The sequence below is a fragment of the Octodon degus genome, unplaced genomic scaffold (genome assembly GCF_000260255.1).
Source record: "Octodon degus isolate 3935 unplaced genomic scaffold, OctDeg1.0 scaffold00013, whole genome shotgun sequence".
NCBI classification, from domain to species: domain Eukaryota; kingdom Metazoa; phylum Chordata; class Mammalia; order Rodentia; family Octodontidae; genus Octodon; species Octodon degus.
The window spans coordinates 19,182,402-19,206,531 of NW_004524589.1; the positions used below are offsets into that span (position 1 = coordinate 19,182,402).

The 24,130-nt window shown below is 38.1% G+C and overlaps 1 pseudogene; it reads right to left on the reverse strand.

The window, feature by feature from the left end:
• Positions 1–519: 519 nt before the first annotated feature.
• LOC105741478 lies at positions 520–1,684 on the reverse strand (annotated as a pseudogene).
• Between the last annotated feature and the right edge of the window lie 22,446 nt (positions 1,685–24,130).

Genomic DNA, 24,130 nt, shown 5'->3' on the forward strand with positions numbered 1-24,130 from the left:
CATTTAGAAAAGCTGGCCACATGGCAGCTAATTACACTATTATAAACTAAATTTACAACAGGTGACTTGTCGGCTATGCATGGACAACAAGCACCCAAGGTTTTCTTCTATTATCTTCTTTTTCTTTTTTCTTATGATTGCCAGTTAAATACAATTTTAATCCATAGCTTAACAATGAAGGGTCATACACTAACGTCAACACATATATCCAGCATTTCAGTCTAAGTTTGTCCATGTATACAACTGAAATCAATTATAAAGCATGGCCTCACAGACATCAGGGTTAAGTACTTTTTACTGGTATGAAACTTCATCTTGCGCACTGAAGTCATCATACATGCAGGGCAAAGTCAAACCTTTTGTATTTGTGTTTATTCTTCATTTAACTTTTAAAACACTACTATAATTGAATATTGAAACAAAAACAATAGTAATGAGTGAGTACACGATGATGCTAGTCCTTTGTGCACTCACGACTGCACACCACGTGCCGGCAGTGAGCATCGTTCACTGGCCCCATTAAGAGGGCTGACACCGAACACCACCTCTGGGATGATGTTCGTCATCCTCATAGGTCTCTCCACTATAAAGGCACCATCTTTCCTGCTATGGATCAAAGTCCACCAGTTCTACCTGATCTATTTCATCAGTCTCTTCTACTTCCTTCCTCTTAGGTAAGAGTTTTTCCAGCAATGAGAGTTTATCAGGAGAGAGAAAACCATTTACAGGGAAGTTTACCTTAAATTTGATGATTAGATGATCCTTTTCATATGGTCTAGAATAAATTGGCATGCTTTCATTTAGCACATGCTTGATGTCTCCATGCTTGACAGTTTGACCTAGATGAGAAGTGATGACTATTGTTTGGTTGTAAAGAGTGGATACTGGATTTTGGAAGCCACACAGTGCTTCAACTACCTGTATGTATATCCATACACATGAAAAGATCTTCTCATCGAGTAAAAACAGCATGGTCCTTCTGATCTAACACAATGATAATATCTCCTGACTCTAGCCCTGGTTCTTGGTCTCCTTCACCATGGAATGTTATCTTCTGGCCATCTTTCATGCCTTTGACAATATGAACTTCTAGAATCTTCTTTTCTCTAACTATCTTCCTTCTGTTGCAGCTCTTACATCTGATATGTTCTCCTTGGCTTTGGCTCTCCATGCACACAGACTGAATTTGCTGAACCATTCCAGGTCCTATCTGATGAATTCTTATTTGCATTCCAGTACCTCAGCAGTTGTGACAGCACTCCACAGTTCCTTTCTTACCACCTCGGCCTTCACATTTGTCACAAGTCACATTCTTTTTGCAGAGCCAGTTTCCTTGTGGCACCATGATATAAATCTTCTAAAGTAACTGAGAGCTGATGCACCACATCTTTACCTCTCCTTTCTCTCTGCATCCTTTCTCCTCCTCTAAAAAACATATTAAAGATATCCATGGGGGAGCCAAAACTGACACTTGCTCCACCTTCCTTAATTGCCTGTTCTCCTCCTTTGTCATATAATTTCCTTTTCTTGGCATCAGAAAGAACTTCATAAGCTTTAAGAATCTGTGTTGGATTCTTTTCTGGATGGTACTACAAAGCTAGTTTCCTCTAAGCCTTTTTAAAGTTCTTCTTGTAGCATTGGGCTTGACCCCCAAAACATCATAATAAGTCATTTCTCTCACCATTTTCTACAGGGGTGTGTAGGGAGTGTGGTGCCAGCACAACACTTCAGCCCTCCAAAAGAGGAAAGGTCTTCTATTATTTTCCCATAAATTGACAGACAAATTCTTTATATGGCATGTGAATCTTCAATGTGTTGCATGAAGCCTATACAATTTTTCATCATCTCACATATCACTTGTGGGTGCTGGTTTTTGTTTTCATGATTTTCTTATAACTCATCTTCAGTATATACTTTCTGCTCTACAATTTTTAATCTGGAGACTCATTCAAGTTATTAGAATGACTAAAAGAAAGATGATAAATGCTAATGCAATGCTAAAGACTTCCAGATCTTCCTTGAATGAGACTTTCTACACTTCTAAGGGTAGAACACATAGTTATTTAAATGGTCTTTAAGTGTGAAGTTTGCTTTCCATATTCTTGTCTTCTTGCATTTTAAAGCTTATAAGCTGTCCAGGGAAGTGTGTGTTTTATATTCAGATAGAGTCTATCTGTCACTGAAAAGACAGCAACAATTCCATATGCAATGGAAATTTCCTGGTGTATATTATAAGCATTTTTTTCTATGTTGACTAGATGATCCTGTTTAATATTTTGGAGAGTTATTTCAGCAGCACTGTCAACAGCTGAGGAAGACTGAGTCATTTTTTTGCCTAGAATATTATTTAAAGACTGTCAACTGATCAGGATTATTAGGCACATTAAGTGTTCTGTAAGGGGCCAGGGAGATGGCTCAGTGGAATAAGTGCTTCCCTGGCAAGCGCAAGGGCCTGAGTTCAATCCCCGGTTCCGAAAAAAAAAAAAAAAAAAAAAAAAAAAAAAAAAAAAAAAAAAAAAGATTAAGTGTTCTGTAAGATTGCAGGTATATTTGTGTTAGTGAAACAGATTTAACAGAAAGTTTACCACCATTTTACCTTGTTTTTTTATGCTAAAATTTCATAGTAGCATGACAAAAATTTTATCTAGCCAGTTCTTTGTAGAAAAGGAGCAGATCTTGACAGGCTTATCTGTTTATTCTGGTTTTTTTTTTTTTTTTTTTTTTTTTGGTACAGGTTCTACAGGGTCTTACTACACAGATGGACTACTCATAGTGATTCTCCCTTCTCCCATTTTCAGCCTCCCAAGCGCTAGGATTACAGGCACACACCATCACACCCAGTCTCAATTGCTCTCTGTGCCCACTGGCGACGGAGTCAGCATGGCATGCCAGGGGATCTAACTATTTGCTTACTCTTATAAATGTTGAAGAAAGCATATTTTAAAATTAAAAAATCACCTAATCTGTCCTAATATCTCTCTAAATTAAAAATGTACTCCTTTTATTTTCCAAGTCATCCAAGCCCAGCACATCTATATAGACAGACTTTTTATATCTGGAAAGCCAGTTATATTTAAAGCCACAATAAATTTAATAAGATTTATTTCATCATGGTGTCCATTATAAAATGCATAACTCCCAAGAAAGACTTGAACAGCTCATTCTGGAATGTATTTACTTTTAAGTTGTCAATATTTTATTATATTATTAAGAGATAAGTGCTATTTTTGTACAGTACAGATGCAAAGGGCTCTACCAGCCAAACATATACTGGCAGCTTCTGAAAGCTGAGACATTTCAGGGTTAATATCTCGTTGGTGACCAATGTTTAGTTATTGCTGCAGCAATGCTTTCGCACTTCTTGCAGCAGATTTAGGACTTTCTAGGCTTTTTTGAAAAGAAGTGAACTAGAATATGAATTCATGTTATTGAACAATCTCCATGATGAGTTCTGCTTTTGAGGTGGCAAGAGCTCCTCATCTCCTTTCCTCCTGCCCTCCACTCTGGCATCCATTCCTTCACCTCGCTTAGCCATGCCCATCGCTCTCTACCTCCATGAAGTCCTTACAGTCAGGGTCCTGGACATTTACTGTGCTACAGAAATGCCCAAAATTCAGTCCTGGGGGGTTGAGGACCTGGAACCCTTTTTGCAATGGGAGACCTTGCACATTTGCCTTCTTGGTTTCAGTTTGCATAGTCAACATAACAGCACAGGGAGAAAAACAAGTTGAGCCAAGGTTCATTGGATGACTTACATCTCAAATCTTTTATTTATTTTTTTTTTCCTCATTGCAACCAACAGCTCTGTGTTCCCAAATGAGTAAATGAGTAGACAGGGAAGTATACTGGGCTCTGCAGAAGCTGTCCTCTCTAGTACACGTAAAACTCAGCAGACATGGAAAGTCTGCTATATATTTTACATTCTCAAATACTTATTTTAAATGCTCAACATTTCAGCTGCTAAAGACAAAAATAGTTGCAATCATTGTTCCAAGTCTAGCAATATTTTAAATATAATTAATTGACTTAGTTTTCTAAAATCTAAAACTTCCTAAAAAGGGATTGTTTTTATTTGTTTAAAATTTTATTGGTACATTTTAGATACATATGATAACATTTATCATGCAGAATTTGTACAAGTAGGTGATATATTTTATTTCTTCTCTTCTCCCTATCTCTCTCCCCTCTCTTCAACCCCTTCTCTTCCTTACCTACAATGCTTTGTTTCCATTTTTAGGCTTGATTCTTGTTGTCCTTGTCACCTGGAATGCTCTTCTGCATGTTGGAGCACAGCCTGAGGTGGAAGTGGTGTCTTGGCCAGTGGGAAATGGAAGAAGGAAAATCACAGCCTAGGCACATAGGTCGCAGGGGGCCCTCACTGAACCAGCCAGAGGGGATATGGCCCAGAAACTGTGAGAGCAGCATGCTGCAGACACACAATTTGTCATCCAACTGCGTTTCCCATCATTTCCTTTCCATTTCTGTCCTTGGTTGTATATGGTGTAACAAGATAGTTGAATAATTTTATTTCAGGAAATAAGGAGTTGAATATGCTTTATCTTTTCCATAATTTTTCAAAACTTTTGTTGCTTATTAAATTTATGCTTTAGTTGATACACAAAGCATAAACTATATATATATTATTGTTTTGATGTGCTGCACATTAAACATAGTTATCTTAGTTACTCTTCTCTCGTTGCTGGGACAAATACCCGACACCCAAAATGAAGGGAGGAAAGGTTTATTTAGCTCACAGTCCCTGGATGCTTCAGTTCATACTCAGCTGAGTCCAAAGCAGAGCAGCAGAAAGCAACCTTTCATGGCAGTGGCAAAAAGCAAGAGCGCAAGGGAGGGGTAGCAACAGCTCAGGCAGCTAGCTTCTCTTCCACCCTTACATTGTAATGCAAATTACCTGCCCCAGGATAGGTGCAGCATCCACACCCACAGTAATCAATCACAAACTCCAGAAGCTGCCCCAAGACTGCATGAGGCTTTGGGGGGACACTTGTACACAAACCATAACAATAGTGTAATGTTTAAACCAAGTTAAATGTATCTGTGTCCTCAGATATTTAATGTTTTCCTATGGTGAAAAAATTCAAATTTTTTTCTAGCTTTCTGAGACACAGCACATAATCGGTATCCAGCTGCCCTACTGTGCAATAGAAAATCAGAACTTCTAAGCATAACTTGGTATCTGTTGATCAATGCCTTGACATTATCTTTGCACACTGCTTTTCCTGGTCTTGGACAACTACCATTCGACTTGAAACCTTTACGAGATCATATATGTTTTCAAAGTAAGAATATCCTAAGTTTGATTACAAGTACCAATAGATAAATAAAGAAATGTAAGAGCAATCATTTACTACTAGGACAATATTATAGTGTTGTAAGGGGCATGCTGGCATGGATGAGAGAAACTTTGTCTTGTGGGTCTGTGACTGGGTAAGACCTGAGCTCTGCGGTCCTGAGCTCTGTTGTCTCCTATGGAAAATACAAGGTACATCAAAGACCTGGAGGCCCTATCCAGCACCTATGATCCATAACAAATGGTGTCGTAAAACCTTTGTGCTCATGAGTTGGTACAAAGTTCAAGTACTACATTTTAATATTTTAGCAGTCACATCTGCTATCTTTTTAAATGTAAAGCAATTCCAAGTAACCTTACTATATTACACTAAGTTTTTCATTAACACTCAATAAGTATATAATGGTATATCAATTACATTCTAAAAATGGAAGTCTATGCTTGTTTTAGAATGACAGTCCTTTTTCTCCTCCATGCCTGCATTACAATTTTTCTACCCCTTTTTTTGAAAATAAAAACAATTAAAGGTATAGGGAAATCTTCAATTCTCCTTTCTCTGGGCCTATAAACTATGAATAAAGAAAAAAATTCATTGGTAATTTTCACTGTGAAAATTAATAAACTCAGCATGACAGCAAGTGGCTTATGGGCACTTCTGAGAAGTCAGGTGCTCAGAATCTCCTCCAGATTGCTGAGGTCCTCTGCTGTAGCTACAAAAATATTCTTGGCCAAATGTTTCTTTTGATTCCCAAGCAGTTGTCTTCTATTTGCCCTGGACTCATGTCAAATGTCATCACAGAAATAAATCTGACCTCCAAAGCCCAAAGCTCTGGAATTCTTGCTGCTGGCCTAAGAGATGTGGGGGTAGGACTTTTAAAAGTGTCTTTTGTAATTTTGTTTTTGCTACCTACTACTCAAGATGCTCTGGAGCTCTACGAGCTACTTGCCAGTGGATAACTGGTTGTGCTAACTTGTAGTTACCAGGTCAGCCATGAGAAACAGGAAGGGAATGGTATTCCTGAAGCTTCCCTGTAGCTCTAAAAAGAACAAGATCAAAAAAAGCCCTGCATTTTTTTCCCACTTAATGCAGCAAGACAGAAATGAGACCCTTTGTAAAAACGAAGAAACGCCTGCTTGATTCTGCACATGAGGAAGTGGCGCTAGTGGTTGATTTTTAATGACTTCGTAAAGCCTCTATCTCATTTTTGCCCCCGAGCTTCAATTTTCTTCTCTGGGGTATGTGGCTCACCACTATTTTCTGATACTCCTTAATTAATACTATGCAAGAAGACATACGAGCATCTTTCATTTCTTTCCACACAAAAGTTAAGATACAGGAAGGAATCAACTTTCTCTGCAGCATGCACACTCCTTTTAATTCTTTATTTTCTTGCCTTAAATATTACAGAGAATTCAGAAATCAATCTTTAATGTTATGTGTAGAAGTAGGAATTAATGGGAGAGTTATCATATGGTTCAGCAGTCACGCCCATAGAAATCACAGTATCTCTAACTACAAGGTACAATTAAAATACACAGTGTGTGATTAAATTTTAAAAATGTATTACAATAAAAGGTGCCTTTCTATTAGCCCTCCTCAAAATACTTCCCCTCACTTCTCACCAACCTCTCATTGCTCTTGCCATTTGTTTAAGCAGCTCTGAAAGTCCTCTCTCATGAGTGTCTACGAAGCATGATAAAAAGTTCAGTGGGGCTGCTGGAGAGATAGCTCAGCAGTGTAAGCACCTGCCTGGTAAGCAAAAGGACCCACGTTTGATCCTTGGTTCGGCATGTTCTACTGGCCCTGCGCCAAGCTGGCCACCAAAACTGGGTGTGGTAGTGCAGCCTGTAATCTCAGAGCTGGGGAGGCTCAGATACAAGGATCACTATGAGTCTGAGCTACGTAGCAAGACCCTGTACCAAATCAATAAATAAAGGATTAAAAAGAAAAAAAATTCAATGGATCCTGCTGGTAAGTGCCACTTACGGACACGAATACTTGTGAAAAAAATGGTGTACTCTTCCACCTTCTTCACTGCATCTGGTGTCATGTAACCTGGCTCTTCCACAAAGTGCAAAATGACAGTAAGATATAAATGCTTTGAATCAATTCAATACATTGAGGCAGCAACGGTAGCACCACTAAAGATACTCATGAAACAGAATTTCTAGAACCACTTCAGAAAGTGCCCAGATTGGTAGGACCAGTGTGTTCAAAGGGAGAGGGAGTAGTGTGAAGGGAATTAATAGCAATGTGTCTTTTATCATGACAAACTTTTAAAAATTTAAGCATAAGCTGTATGGGAAGGGCCTAGCCTCTGGGCTCCCCCCAAGCCAGGCGAGGCTGCTGCTGGCATTCACAGGGTGCTGTTTACCAAGAGCTGCTTTAAAGCCTTTACCTCATTGAACCCTCCTGGAACTATAAAACCCCTACTAATTCCAATTTTGAAGATAAGAAAACTGAGATACAGAGAAGGTGAATGATTAGCCGAAGTTTATACAGCAATTAGAAGCAGGTATGACAGTCTTTGTGTTCAAGTACTGTGTTTGGCTTTCATCTTTATGTCCTCATTTTTCTGTCATCTGAATGGCTTAAAGCTATTAGCACTTGACTGAGCATCTGAAAACTACAAAGATTCCAGGGAACGACTCGCTGAGTTCTGATCATTTAAAATAAAGGATTGTAACATTATGTCTAGACTATTAAAGATGGGGTGACTTGACAACTTGGTTTGTTTGAACAAGTCTTGGTTTATCTATTATCTCGAGACTTTTCGTTCTCCAAAGCACACTGGCTCACATTATAAATTATATGACTACCCTAACTGCAAATAAAAATTATATTTTAAACAACATAGTAAATCACTATTTTGACTGTTGGAGTTACTTTTTCTAGAAATAGAACCTTTCTGTGCTTTTCCAAATTTCTATTCCTAAATTCTAGTTTGGAGTGAGACTTACTTCTCCATGTGAAATGGGCATATTCTGGCAAGAATTTTTTATTTTTTATTTTTTTGTATTTAAGACAGGGTGTACAGGGTCTCACTGTGTAGATCAGATTCATAGTGATCTTCCTGTTTACTGGCTCCCAAGTGCTGAGATTACAGGCATGTGCCACCTTGCCTAGTCTCAATTGCCTTCTCAGCGCACCCCAGGGGGCAGGGCTGGCATGTCAGGCTCGGGGATTGAATTCCCTGGCTCTGCGTCTGCCCAAACAGGTGCTTTAATCCACTGAGCTATTTGGCCAGCCCTTGGACAAGAACTTTGAATTTGAGATATGTTATGGTTGGGGATTGGGTGCTTTATTTGCACTGGTTTTTTTGTAGAGAAGCTAACTAATAATGCTGAAGTGCTTTTCTTGTTGTATGATCTTTTTAAGAAAAGAATGATTTGTCCAGTGTGGTGGAGAAAGTATCTTCATGACAAAGGGTAACAAACTGAATAAGGGAAAAGATGCTGCGAAAACATATATCATCCTTGAAATATATAAGAAATGCGAGAAAAGAAACTTGAAACCCCTTTGAATAGTTTGGATTTAGTATGAAATGCAAGAAGTTGAGGGGGAAATATGAGGAAAGAGAGCAGTCCCAAGAGAGGAATGTGAAAGTCCCTGGCGCACAGGATTTAGGGTGAATTGGGAAGAGGATGCTGGTGGGGAAGAGACGGGAAAGCAAGGCACAGGTGTATCTTACCAAATACACATGCTGCATTTGCACAATTAAGTTGTGTTAGCACTCCCTGAGCATAGGGTTTCGACCAAAACCCTGAATAAAATTTAAGGTGCAAAATTTGATGAAAGATGCTCATTAATAGTATCTCAAAAGATAATAATAATATAGGCAAGGGACTGGAGATCACTAACTAGAGGTGAACTTTTAAAAGGAATTAAACTTAGTATGGAGTGGTGGTATCACTAAAACAAGAAACTAATAAATCTATACTATTTTCTCACTTCTATACTTTCTGTCTCTCTTGAAAAAAGTTTTGACTTATAATGGGTAAAAGAATTGTGATGGCTTAAATAAGTATTAAAAATTTCACTGAAAAATTTAAGTAACTGTTACCCCTATGCCTTCTTTGTTGCCCAACACCTCCCACTCTCCCTACTCTACCATCACCCCCAAAGAAGTTGATCATTATCATGATCATTCTAGTTATCCAAAATAGCAGAGGATAAGGAAAAGTTAGAACTTCCAATATTTTATAAAGATGTGAATACCCAAGGTTACCGGAATGAGAGAAAAGGGGAAGAGCCAGAGAAGACACAGGATAGAAGACAGCCACAAGATAATATGTTACTGTGCTGATTGGGGGTGTGTTCAGACAGGGTATGTGGAGGAAGCCAGGACTCAGAACAGTTCAAAGGGGTGAATTTATCAAGCGCACTATGCTAATGCTGTTTTTTTATTGGGCTACTTGCCTGCTAAATTTTCAAATTCACCCTGTGTTTTGGATTGCATCCCTTCGTCCTTTTGGAAGTCACTGATGTGTGGAGCTTCACTACTCCAGAGTCAGCTGAAGGGGCCAGAGGCTGTAGGCTGAAAATCTAGAAAACTGTCTAAGGGATCTGTGAGCCCACAGGAAGTCTACTGCCTTGATGTCCAAAGACGTGGGCAACCATCCAATGTCTAGGAGACAATTGAGGATTAACAAATGGGAGAAGACTTTTAAGGTACATCAGATGCAGCCATATGCTCTGCCCTCCCACTGCAAATTCTACCTTACTACATAGTGTTTTTTAATATATTTTCAGCTCACATCTATAATCTTAAGAGAGCAGCGAACTTGATTGTTTTTAACTTCTAGACATCATGAAATACAGACCTTAAATATGGAGATATATGAAAGATGCTCATTAATAGTATCTCAAAAGATAATAATAATATAGGCAAGGGACTGGAGATCACTAACTAGAAGTGAACTTTTAAAAGGAATTAAACTTAGTGTGGAGTGGTGGTATCACTAAAACAAGAAACTAATGGATCTATACTATTTTCTCACATATATATATATATATATATATATATATATATATTACATACATCTTTCTCAAATTCAAAAATTTAACCTCCATAATAAGGACTCTAAATTTCATGGTGTTTGGCATTCACTGCATACTCTGCCATCAGAAGTGAACTGCTCCAGTAGCAACCACTGAGCCTCTGTAATTCCTCTGATGATTTCATCACGTTGAAAGAAATAGCTCATGGTTTCTGAAAAATCAACCCAAGCTCTTGGTTTCGACTTTTATAGTATGCCTAAGGATGCAATGAGCTTCTTTGACATGTACACCCCAAAACTATCTGTCTTCTTTCAATTTAACCACGAATAGTGTTTTAAAGTTGGTGCAAATGAAAATGACTGCTACTTTTTAAGTGAATTAAGTGTTTTAAACTAATTCTGCAGTTTTTCAATCTAGATGAGAATCATTTGAAAAAATAAACAAAAGTTAAAAAGTATCCCCAAAGATATAAGTGTATAGATTTCCATTTATTAATTAGCTTCCTCTTTTTGAAAAGCACACACTGAGCAGCAGAAGATGAAGCCAACACACGGTTGTACCTGGTGTCTGTTACTGGGTTTCAATGTGAATCCAGATGACTCTTCATTGAAATAATAAAGATGAATAATAAGATTAGAAAATAGTCATGAGGGCCGGCCAAATAGCTCAGTGGATTAAAGCACCTACAAGCAGGCACAGGGGTCGGGGATTTGATCCCTGGGCCTGCTGAGCCGGCCCCACCCCCACCGCGCACTGAGACTACAACTGAGACTGGGTGTGGTGGCACGTGCCTGTAATCTCAGCTTTTGGGAGGCTGGAAACAGGCGGATCACTACAGGTCCGATCTAGTAGTGAGACACTGAACACCCCTTAGATCCTTCCTTAAAATACAAAGAAGAAAAAGAAAAAGAAAATAACAATATAAAGGATGGAGAAAACCCCCTAAAGGAACTGATTTAAAGGAAACCTCACCCAGATAGATGAGCAAATAGGTAAGATAGAAGGTATAAATACCACTTCAGTTACCAGTTATGTAGTGCTCCATGAAACTTCTTAAAATACAAGCCTACAATGTCATCTTCCTAGTTTTTCTACATAAACCCAAAAACTTAAAATTACCTTTTATAAGTTATACAAAACAAATATTGATCTGTAAACAAACTACAGTGTTTGTTCAACAACCTGGATACCTAAGGCAGAATCTGAGAGCGAATACTTGCTATAGGTCCAAGAAAACCACTATTCCAGATACTCATTTCGGAAATTTATATACACAAAAACAAAAAAATTAACAACTTTAGGATAAAAACAGAAAAACAAATCTTTGTTTTCTATGAGAAAAATATATTTAGAACCAGTAACTCATTGCTCGAATGTATTTTGTACTGAATAAAGATTTAAGGAAAGAGATGATAGGTTTTCTTATTATTATTTGATGCAAGTATTTGTCATTTGTGTAGACTCAGGAATTTTCATTCCTTTTCTATTCTGAGCAGAACATCTACGCAGCCCAGTGGTCAAGCATGTGGCACATCATGCTCAGAAACGGGTGTGGTTGAAGTCATTATCAACTTCCAAACCCCAATTTCTGTGATGAATGCACATTAGTTCAGATGTTATTTGATGAAACAAATGAAGTGCTCAAGATCTCATTCTTTTGCTTTCTGAAAAATAAGAGAGCCCCTTGCAAATAACTCCAAATTTGGGTAAAGTTTTTTCAAATTATAGACTATTATCATGTAGTCACAGTGACACTTTGTGTTCACTGCTGGGGAATGCACCCTGGTAACATGCAGGATGAGCGGGTACCACGACGCGTGGTCCTGGGAGAGCCGTGACAGCTTCCGCCCTTGGGAGACCAGGGGCAGCAAAGGAGAAACATGGCGATCAAAATGAGATGTGTAAACTTGGGCTAACTAGATTAATATAATAACGATGTGCTAATAACTGGTTTCCCAAGGCTGGCAGCCTTCCAAAGTCTTTGGCATTCTGTGTTTTGTATCGTCCAAGAGTGTATAAGCTCCATTTTTAGTTCACTCACTTAAGCCTTGGATCTAAAATATCTATTCTGTATCATTTATTATTTCAATTCCTTATTTGGATTCAAAGATTGACCTTTTTCTCTGAAGAGAAAATTGACCTACTTATATTTTATGAAGTAAATGGTTATAAATTTCAACTGCTGGTGAAAAAGAGAATAGTTTAAATCCAATTATGTAAATATACAATTGTACAACATGTGGTTGAGTACATTTGCATTTTCAATGCAAAAATGTTTTGTTCTAGTACTGCAGCTATCCTTATAAACCTTGTATAATAAAATGCTAGAGAAAAATCTAAACCAAATAATAAATTTGAACTTACTATACTACATATGTTTAGATTCAATTTTCTCAAAAAAAACTTTTATAGCTTTCAACAATTAAGAATTTGATTTTAATGCAAAGCATTAACTAATACAGAATCTCCTAAAAATATACACACATTTCAGGAAAAGAAAAACCAGTATGATATTTTTTCAACAGATGGGGTGACCCGCATATGTGGGATCCTAGAGGATGTCCTATAATGTGGAGTGCCCATTACACTGCTTGCCCTTAGAAAAGAAGCAGAAAAAGCAGGTGCAGCAATCTCACTCACCAAGGCTGCCCAAGCAGAAGTTTGCCACACTCATAAATGTCTGGAAGCCAATGGCCACCAATTTGAGCACCATTTTTAATTCATTGTACAGATCAAGGTAACTTGTATTAATCTCATGATCTCTCAATAGTTTTTTCTTTTGGTACTGGTAATTGAACTCAGGACCTCATGCTTGCCAAGCAGGCATTGTGCCCCTGAGCTATATCCCCAGCCCAAAAATTTAATATTAAAATATTTATATAAACTTTTATTTTCCTGAGACACATACACAATTTTTGTTAGACTTTTTAGTAGACTCTGTCACACACCCATAATCCACACCCATATTCCAGTAATGTCATACACTCTCGATCCAGTCACCTCCCTAAAGCCCCACCTATGAGCACAAGAGATTTTAGTGGCAAGTGCACTGAAATATGCACTGTAACAAGGAAGAACAAGGATTTGAACACAGAGGCAGGTGATGAACACTTTTCTCAGCCACAAATATTGTGGTCTTAATATTTTAAAAGACTTGAATTAAAAAAGCTGTAGATCATTAATATTTCATAAACTAAATCTGGGCTCACCAACACATTAACTTCAATCTAAAAGAATCTTATGTGAAGTCCCTCAATTTGTGTATTTTCCAGCATTTAGTATTCATAGATTCCCTGCTATTTTTCTCTAAAAGATATATGTGAAAATATCTTCTTTCATGCCAAGTAATCATTAAGAATAAAATTATGGAACAAATGTAAGATAATGAAATAAAGTTTGGTCATAAAACATAGTCACTAAAAGTTTAACCATGTCTTCAACCCAACATAAAACTTACACACATTCAGTTTACACATATTCAATTTATATTCAGGGTCACAGAAATATCACTAAGTTGCCATAATTTGTAAGAAAGGGAAATTTTGCAAGTGACAAAAATCTAAGATTCGACAGTATTGTAAGATAAGTACAAGAAGAGAAATGAAAATGACAAATTTGATATTAAAATGTCACTGGTGGCTGATGAAGGAAGAAAACACTACTCAAAGGAAAGCAAACATGATTAGGACTCCTTCAAACATCATTGCTTTCCCTCGTCTTCTCTACTGTTGACTGCTACCATAGATATACCAGAGCCTACTGCTCAGACTTTGTCTCAACAAAACATTATAATAATTAGATAAATGAAGTGCTTTATCTATAATTTGCTTCAGAGGAAACTGAGGTTCAAAGAAACTAAGCATTTTCTTTACAGTTGGAAAAGGCAGAATTGATATTTAAAATTAGGATTTTTTTTTTCTCAAAAATCTATGATCCACTTTGGAATGCCCAAAGGAAAAATCCTTAAGATCATATGTTACAGTGGAATCATATACTCAGGTGAATTATCCTTAATGCTATTAAATTTGATATGATTAAAATCAGGCAGTGAGGGGCTGGGAGATAGCTCAGTGGAATAAGCGCTTGTATGGCAAGTGCAAGGGCCTGAGTTCAATCCCCGGTTCTGCAAAAAAACAAAAACAAAAACAAATCAGGCAGTGTGATTTAAGTGGGGAATTGGATGGTAAAAGTTTAGTTGTGGTCGTTCCTTAACTAATTGTACATAGTTAGATTTACTCTAGCTCAGCTTCTATACCTATAAAATTTCAGTGATACATATAGTGAGCTCTTTTAATCCAAGCCTTATTTCTTGTGCTATGGGGAACCTAGAAATATATCAGCTATGACTCCAACTCTACATCAAATTTGTTTTTTAAATAGTGTTGACCTCATAATTCTTTGAACAGGTTAATAGATAAAATAAACATTTTTTAAAATCCAAGAAAAGCAACAAATCTTAACCTAAAAAATACTAATAACTGTTGTGGTCTCAAAATTTGTCATGTATTACTTAATTTAAGTCATAAGTATAAAATGAAATAAATATTATTACTGTTCCTATAAGTAATGGTAAATCACACATAAATTACTTTCTCAAGGAAACATATCTAAAACATAAATCAGGAATCAAATTGAGATCTACTTTAATTATAGATCTATATTTCCTATTTATTTCATCTATTCATTAAACACGTATTAGCTGGGTCATCCTTCCTAAATTTTGTGCTAACTCATGATTTTCCCAATAGACTGTAAGTTTCATATGGGCAAAAATCTGATCTTTTCCTAATCCTATTGGGTAATGATGGCTGAGCTTACGACTCCAGAGTCTAAATTACAACGAGCAGTTGGACTAAGGGTGACTCAGTGGAATAAGATCAGATTTTTGCCCATATGAAACTTACAGTCTATTGGGAAAATCATGAGTTAAACAAATACACATAATATATATGGTAACATAAATTGTTAGAAGTTTGAAAAATATAGGCTATTACATGGTTATTTAAGAAAGAGGGCAATTTCAGTAATCAAAAATGTCTCTTTGATGTAATTCATTTTTGTTTTTTTTAAGAATTAAATTAATAGTGGCTGGGGAGATGGCTTGGGGCTGGGGAGATGGTTCAGTAGAACAAGCACTTGACTAGCAAGTGCAAGGGCCTGAGTTCAATTCCCAATTCCGAAAAAAAAAAAAAAAAGAATTAATTTAATATATGAAGAATTTGTCTTGGAAAAAGTGCAGAGAGGCTCACTATGTGGAGAAGAAATTGTGCGAAGGCCCTGAGAGAATTGCTGGAAAACACAAAGAAGAGAGCTAAATTTGAAATTACAGTTCAAAAAATTGGTCAATTTTGATTTCAGGGACTGGCTAGGATGGGAATTAGGTAGTGGAAGACAAGTAAGGTTCCTTAAGAAAGTTTTCAAAGGAAAAAGATCTATTTAAATACAAATGTAGGGGCTGGGGAGATAGCTCAGTGGAATAAGTGCTTTCCTGGCAAGCACAAGGTCTTGAGTTCAATCCTTGGTACCAATAAAAAATAAATAAATAAATAAATAAATAAATAAATAAATAAATAAATAAAATGAATACATACAAATGTTGTAGGAAGTCTTAGTTAGCTTCATGACGTTTTCCTAACATCCAGATACTCCACACTTGATTTGTAATGAGACGCTCGTACGCATAGCGGGTGAGGTAATGCTGGCTGAGCTTACGACTCCAGAGCCTCAATTACAACGAGCTGTTGGACTAAGGGTGACTCTCGCATGATTTCGCCATTGCTTTTGCCATAGATGGTCTTCTAATGTGCACACTGCGCCTTGCTCAGAGAAAGCATGCAATATTGTGGCCTAACAGATACTAGGTGGATGTCACTGTCATTGAGAAATGAGATGAGCTCAGTCTGAACCACCAGGAAGAGCTTAAAACTGTGGAATAATTTAGACTTCAGTGCCAGCATCATTTCAGCCTGTGACAGTACCAGTTAATTTAAACCAAACTGTATGGTACGCAATTCAATCACATTAGACTAATGATAAGGTTTAGAAAATGTCCTTATGTTTCTATTAGCATATGCTCTCCTACCCGGCAATAGCAGGGAACCTGCGTGAAAGGTGAAAGCGCATTGGATAAAATGGGTGTGTGTGGGAGGGGTCAAAGAAGGAGGAAGCGGACATAATTCAAGGTAGTCAGTTCTCGGGTTGGCATTCCCTGCTCTCCACACCTCCAGAGCCAGAAATTGCAGTCTTCACCCATGTGATGAATTGTTATTTTCCACGTGTGGGATTTAGTTTTCTCCTTCTTGTCCCATCATCTTTGCAAATCTGCTTGCCGCATAGCAGGGATCTGAGCGTTAATCATTTATTTAGTGTGTAGAAAAGTACTTTGGGCATCTCAGAAGAAATATCTTATATAGAGAATAAATAATACAACAATAACAAGCTAGTGAATTAGAGCTAGCTCACATCCTTCATTTCAAGTCCTCCATGGGCTCTATCCGTTCTTCATCCATGGGTGGGCAGACTGAATGACTGGAGTAAAACGCACACATTATTTCTGTCTCACAAAATAAGTCCGATGGACAACAGCCGAAAAGGGGACGCTAAACATAAATGTAAGACTCCTAACCTTTTATTGTTCAAGAAGGCCTTTCTAGGAGTTCATAGGGGTCTGCGACTGCCGGTATAGGGTGTGCACGCTCCAGTCTCTGCTGTACACATTTGGTCCTATTTCTACTCTACTTTTGAATATGCACTTGTGACCTGCTGCCTACCTCTTAAAAGATAAAATAAAAGGCAAGCTCTTTTCTCCCCCAATAGATCTAAAACAAACTTCAATCTATAATCACTAATCATAAATTTACAAACAAAAAAGACACTTGCAGCAGACCCAGACTCATTCAAAACTAAGGAGCTCATTGTTCTCTTCCTTACCACAGTGCCGTAAACATGGCTTCCATCATTCTTTATGGGCAGGAAAGCCTGTGATAGAGGCCTGTGGTCACACAAAGCAGACAAAATAGAGGCTAAGTGGATAAGAACTAAGTTCAGTTAAGGACTTAGGAAGTCCTATCCCTCCCAGACAGCTGTTTTCTGACTCCATACAGTTCCCCAGAGGTAAAGCCCTGACTACTTAGGTCAATTCACAGGATGGCCAAAGCTGCACAAACAGAGTTGCTACTTATCACTCTTCTTCCAAAGGGGCCTCTGTTGAGCTGCAAGTAGTGAGAGAAGATCACTTCTTGTGACACAGAAGCATAGAAGCACATGGAGGCATTAGTTCTGCTACCCAGCCTCCTGCTGAACTCTATCGGTGACTTTTTGACAGAAAGAGAAGAGTGAGGAGGGAAGGTAATTTTTGTAACAGAATCAGTGTGAGAAAGAGAGTATAAAGCCCTGGTGATCTTTAGTTTGGCTTACTATAATTAGATGCTCACCTATTTATGAGAAAGAATTAGAGTCCGATCCGAGGTGACCTGGGGAAATTAGGCCTGGGCCAGGCAGGGCAGCCAGGGTGCTGTTGTGCTGGCTAGGCAAGTGTGAGCACAGCGATAGAAAGTGTCAGCTGTCTAAGAACCTGGAAATCAGAGGCTTGGTTTTCACTCCAAATACTCCCCCACCCCACATAAATAAGTGGTGCTTCACTTCTTTTGCAAATACATTTTCTAAAGTTTTGCTGAATTCAGTCCACACACCTCAGCAATCCCCCACCCCACCCCTGCCTTCTATTCTGTAGGAAAATCAAAGAAGCCAGCAGCCAGGGAAAGGAAGAGTGACCCATGTCATGAGTGCCTGAACCTTGAGCCTTTTGTGCTCAGAAAAGCCAGCCGGCTGTCACCCCGTTCTAGCTGTCTTGCTAACTGAGCGGGTAGTTGGGGGGCAGCATGTTCATGAGCCAAGTGGTTGCAGTGAAAAGCAGCTCTGCAGGAAGCTTCCAGAACACCAGCGACTGGCAAGAGAGGACCGTCTGCTGGGGCAAAGCCTCTGCAGGGCAGCAAGGCACAGCTGTATCCAAGGGAGGGCAGGGCTGAGTAGAGATGGTTATGGCCAGGCCTCTGGGATGATGTGGTGATGGAGAAAGGAAGCACAGAAATGACCCTTGTCCTTTGTGTGGCCTGGAAGCTGATGCTGATGCACCCTGAGAACCAGAAGAGACCCACTTCCTGCGGTGCTACGGTCTGTGGCAGATGGATGGACTGCCTCTGACAGCGGCTCTTGCCAGTCTGTCACTGGGGACCAGGGCATGCTGTGCTCCGCACTGGGTTTTTCCAGGCCTAAAATTCTTGTTGACTTCCACCCACCACCTCCCACTTTTCTCAGCCCCAGTCTCTCACAGAATTACTGGATCTGATTTCCTCCCAAGATAGAAAAGTATTAATTATGCCCTTCCTTCTTAAATAGGAGAAGGCAGCTCACTGTTCAATAGATTAAGTAAATGTGTATTTGAGGTGGGGGGTTGTAACATTTGTCAGTTGGAGAAATCAATAATCCAAATATTAGCAGGCTTCATATCCTCTTAATAGCCTCGTGTTCAATACTCCTCACTCCTGAAAAACTTTCATTTCCTTTGGTGAGAAATCTCTATGTGTAAGGAATATAGATCCTGTGCCTGAGGCAAAGACTACATGATTCTATAATCTAAATAGTTTGTAGTTGTATGAAATAAACTATTTAATTCTCACTATTGAAAAATATTGGTTTTTAATAGGCTGTTAACCTTTTCCCATCAAACATAGTTGCTTATTTATTCATTTCATCATTTAAAACAATGCATTGTGAATAAGGAGTTAGAATAGTTCAGTACAATGTAATATTCAATTTTTTCACACATGTGAATTCCAGTATCCTCTCAGGACCACAGTCTCCAGGAAAAACACATCAAAACTTCATTAAGGTATAAAAGAAAAGGACTTATTTTTTTTGTTCTCAGCATGTTACCTCTGAACCACAGGACCAATTTAATGAATAAGTATGTAAAAACGGATTGCACCAGCTTTAAGGATAGTTCTAATAGGACTGACCATCAGGTTTCTTTCACTTTCTGCCTGTAGTTTGGGCTTTGTATAGAGAATGAATACAGTTCTAATGAATCTTTGGTTTTTGCTTGACATTTTAGAACTATTTTAGGCAGATAGGACATCTAAGTAAAGCAATTATTAGCATGCCCATTTTACAGCAGATAAAATTGAGGTCTTGAGCTGAGAGGACAGGCAGATTACACGAAAGGCAAATGTTACCTCTCCCAAATTATTTTGGACATCATTCAGATGTTCTGCCCTCCTTTTTCACTTACTCCACCTCATTCATCCTTCATGTTCCTCCTTCCTTTCCTTTTTCTTCTTCGATGATTAGCCCTGTCTTTGTCACTATCGAAAGATAAAGAAGTTTTTCGCATCTTGACCTATTTAGATCCTGGATTCCAGTCATTTCCAGCACTGGTCCCACCCTGCCTGATCCCTGGTTTCCTCTGAATAACATGCTTCTAATCAACTAGGACTTCAGTTGCTGTTGCTCTTTTTACAGTGAGGCCTCAACATTCTAACCCTAATTTGAAACTAAGTTTAGAGAACAATGATAAGGTAGTAGATTCCTTTTCCAGAACTAAGAAGTATTCCTGGGCAATTCCTTCCATATTTTTGCACACTGTATGCTGTTCATAAATAATGTCAGAAGTGGACCTTCGCTCCTTTAGTAAGGTGGTCATTTAATGTAAGTAAATCCACATTAAATATTGAAGATCAGAAAAAAGCAGCCTCTTCAAAGAGGTCACATTTAAGTGAAGAAGCAGCAGCAGCAGAAGAAACCAGTGCGTGGGGAGAAAGCCAGCCTGGTGCTGGGTGGCACAAAGTTAATGGCTCATAGAGAGCATATACATGTTTTTTAAAGATGTTTTATTGCTTACAAAAGGAAGTAGTCTTGAGAGACTGGCTACATAAACTGGCTCTAGCCAGCTGCGGCTGTCGGCTGGGAAGGATCCTGTTCAATTAGCACTGTAAAATGAAATACTTCGTAAAGGAAATAAACACGATGTGAGCTAAGATTCATGCTCTCAAATATATGCAAGGTTTGAATTTTTAATTAGGCCTGCTAATTACAGTCATCAGAAAGCAGAACAGAATAGATTTTACCTTACATTTAGCAGACAAGCCTTCAACCCCAGTGTATTTTTCAATTTCATTAATATTTTATGAAAATGGCCCTTGCAGCTTCAGCCTATTCCAGCCTCCCACAAAACTGCCCCACATTATGGATGCCAATGCCTTTAAGCCATGTGCATTAGTGCGATGACAAAATGCAAAGCAGCGTCTTGTCAACCATCGCATCAATTGATTCTGTTAGACAGTGTAAAAACAGTTGGGTGTGAGTTATAATCTCTCTGACACTAATGATGAAGCAAGACACTGGCTGAGAACAGCCATCAGCTATGCGCCAGAAATTAATGATTCTAATATTTTTGAACAAATTAACCTTAATGAACTGGTCTTGCAAATACTGTATTATCTACAATAAGTCAGTTAGTAGAACAACACTGTTACACACACATGCAATAAGCATAAATATGGGAATTAAACAAACACAAAATTTGTGCGTGCGTGTTTTATATATTACTCATCACTAGTGCCTTTTAGACCTGCTACAAATTTAGCTACCTTTAGTCTCTTCGCTGATTATGATGTCACTGATAGTTACTTAATGTTGAATGAAATAGTTGGTAACATAAGAGAACCATAAGTAAAACGTTCTCCCCAAATTAGGACAGCAACTGACTGCTATACAAATAAAATTATACCTCTAAAATTTGAAGGACCTTTCTGAAAGTAAAGTGGATCTTTTGGTAAAATAATCACTTTTCTGTGATTGTGGAGAATATCATCTCTCTTCTGTCCTTGATCATCTATTTTGTTAAGCGTGGGATTTTCTGACTTTTCTAAGATATGTCCAGCTTACAAAGTTCCTTGAAATGAGGCATACATTTACCCTCTGCAACTACACTGGGAAACTGCATGCTGATTGGATAGATAGCTTTGAAGAGGAAAATAAAGTTGTAGCAATTTTGTTGATAGTTGCTGCAAAGTATGATAAATACTATATAATTATTTTATGAATTTTTATATTCTCTGTAATTCTTAGTGTGTCAAAGTCGACTGTAAAAAATTTGACAGATGACTCAGTGGAATATACCACTTCAAATATCCTAAAGTGAACTTAGCTTTTTTTGGCTAGGTCAGCCCATCCTGAGGGAGGTTCTGGCGCAGCATGTGGTGCCTGGACTCTAACCTTGGTCCCTCGTGTCTGCCTAAGCTTGCTTAAGCAGGCACTTTAGACTGCTGAGCTACCTTACTGGATCAAACTTATTGTTCAATGAAACTTTAAAATTTTAATTGCATTTTACTAGCTTTAAAAAAATTTTTTTTTGTGGAACTGGGGATTGAACTCAGGCCCTTGGGCTTGCCAGGGAAGCACTTATTCTACTGAGCCATGTCCCCAGCCTCCTACTAGTAGTTCTGCTGAGGTCATTTCCTGTGTGCTTCCCCCACATGATGCTACTACCTGACTTTTCTTGTGCCTCCCCGAATCCTGCAATCACGTAACTGCATTTTGCATCACACATAAAATCACCCTCCACTTTTGTTATTGCTGTTGTTTAGTTTCCACTCAAATCTGTGGTCCCAGCCCCTGGAAACCCATTCATAAATACTGCCCAACACCCAAATGGCTAATTTAAAGAAGAGGGAATAACAGCGAGGCACTTGCCAAGAACAGTTTGTTGGCTTAACTTTGACTTCCTTTCCTGGGCAGGAAGAAAACAGAATTTTCAATGCGAACTGTCAGCCTTCGTTATGACAGAAGCTCACTGGTGAAGGATCCGGAGCCTCCCTCCATTGGCAGAGAGAAGCAAAGAAACCTTCCAAACAGAATTCTTTCAAGCTTCCTCTACAACTCCACTTAAATAATTTACTTTTTTTTTCTCAGACTATTCTTTTTAAAGTTGGTTGACATGTGCACTGACAAGCATGGTTTACTGCACAAGATGACTTGTGTGTTTGGGAAGGGAAAAAACATCACAAATCTCTCCAACCCTCAAGGAAGAGAACTACCATACTATATTTACTTTGGGGAAATGCCGTTAACCTGTACTCTGTCTCAGCTAAGGAGACTAAATATCAGTAATATTAAAAAGATAGTTGCTTCCATGAGAAAGGTTGTTTATCAGTTAAAAAATCATTCCAGGAGTGATGTGTCTAATTTGGAAAATTCCAACTGGGCATAAAGTTGTTCACTGAAGGCAGAGAGACTACCAGTCTGTACACTAGAATGTGCCACATTAAGTTATTTAATCTGAAAAAACTTAATTTGATACTTCATCCTTGTAAAGTTCTGATGCTTACTGGGAACACAGTAGATGGGTAAAATGATGTGGAAATAATGAGCTAAGTGGAGCTACTGATTTTTGAGGGCTCCATCTTCCTACTTCAATATTTATGATGATGCTCAGTGACTAAAATAAAAGATGGAAAAACAACAAGGCTATTTGGGTCATGCATATATATTTAGATTATAAATGGAATGATTGACCTATACTCTACACTTATATTCAAAAGATTCCTTCTTCTCCTAGTGTAAAAGGATTAATAGCAACTTCTTTACATAGATGAACAGTTTATGATTTGATGAAAATAAGATGGTGTTTTCTAAATCATAACAGAATATTCTTCCAACAAACAATTATTTATTGCCTTCTAAACCTATAATGAAATGCATTTTTATGAAATGTATTTTAAAATGGTCCATACAATTCTACCTCTTTATGCAATTTTGTGTTATGTAGATCATGATTTAGCAGTGACATGCTATGTAATAAGCCTTTAAATTTATCATTCATAATGTCTTTCTCCTTTATGAATATTATCAGTTGCTTCTAAGTGAAAAAATTACCTGATATGGAGGAAGTTATTTATCCACAGGTGTTTGAACTTCATCTTTTTTTCCTTTATTTATTTAGTACAGGGTCTACAGGGTCTCACTACATAGATCTGACTTGTAGTGATCCTCTTGTTTTCAGCTTCCCATGCATTAGGATTTCAGGCATATGCCACTACACCAGTCTCAATGGCCCTCTCAGTGCACCCGGGGGGCGGGGCCAGCATGACACTCTGGGGACCTCCATCCCTGCGTCTCTGTAAGCAGGAACTTTAATCTGCTGAGCTATGTGGCCAGCCCTGACATCAACCACTTCTATCTGCAGCTAGTACTGTATTGTTAGGCTTTAATTGCATCCAGATTAAAGCAACAAATTGCACACTTGTCTAGAGTTAATTTCTCTGAAATGTACTTCTAACTTGTAATGAAAAATGTACCTATTTTGAGATTATAGCAAACAGTAAACTTAGGTAACCTCATTTTTTCCTAATGGTCTATAAAACAATTTCTATTTATAGCCACAGAGTTTTAAGTTTGTCCTCAATGAAAATTTTGGAATGTAAAATCAAATAATTAGTGGGCAATTTTTGTTTGGCTGATAATCCAAAGAAAAGATGCTCTGAAATTCAGATGATTTAGAATTTCACATACATTGGCACCCAGAATTCCATTCACCCAACAATATACATTTCAAACAAATTAAAATGATGACCTATAATCTCCACCTATGCAATGCACTCCAAGTGATAATTTTTACATTCACCTTAAAATCCTTAATCCTCTTATTAATTTACTCCTTTCTTGCATTCCTATCGCCTGTATGAATTGATCATTGTTAGCTGTGCTGCCCTACAGCCCTGTCTCATGAGCAGTTGAACTGTTACCAGTCTTAAATGGAG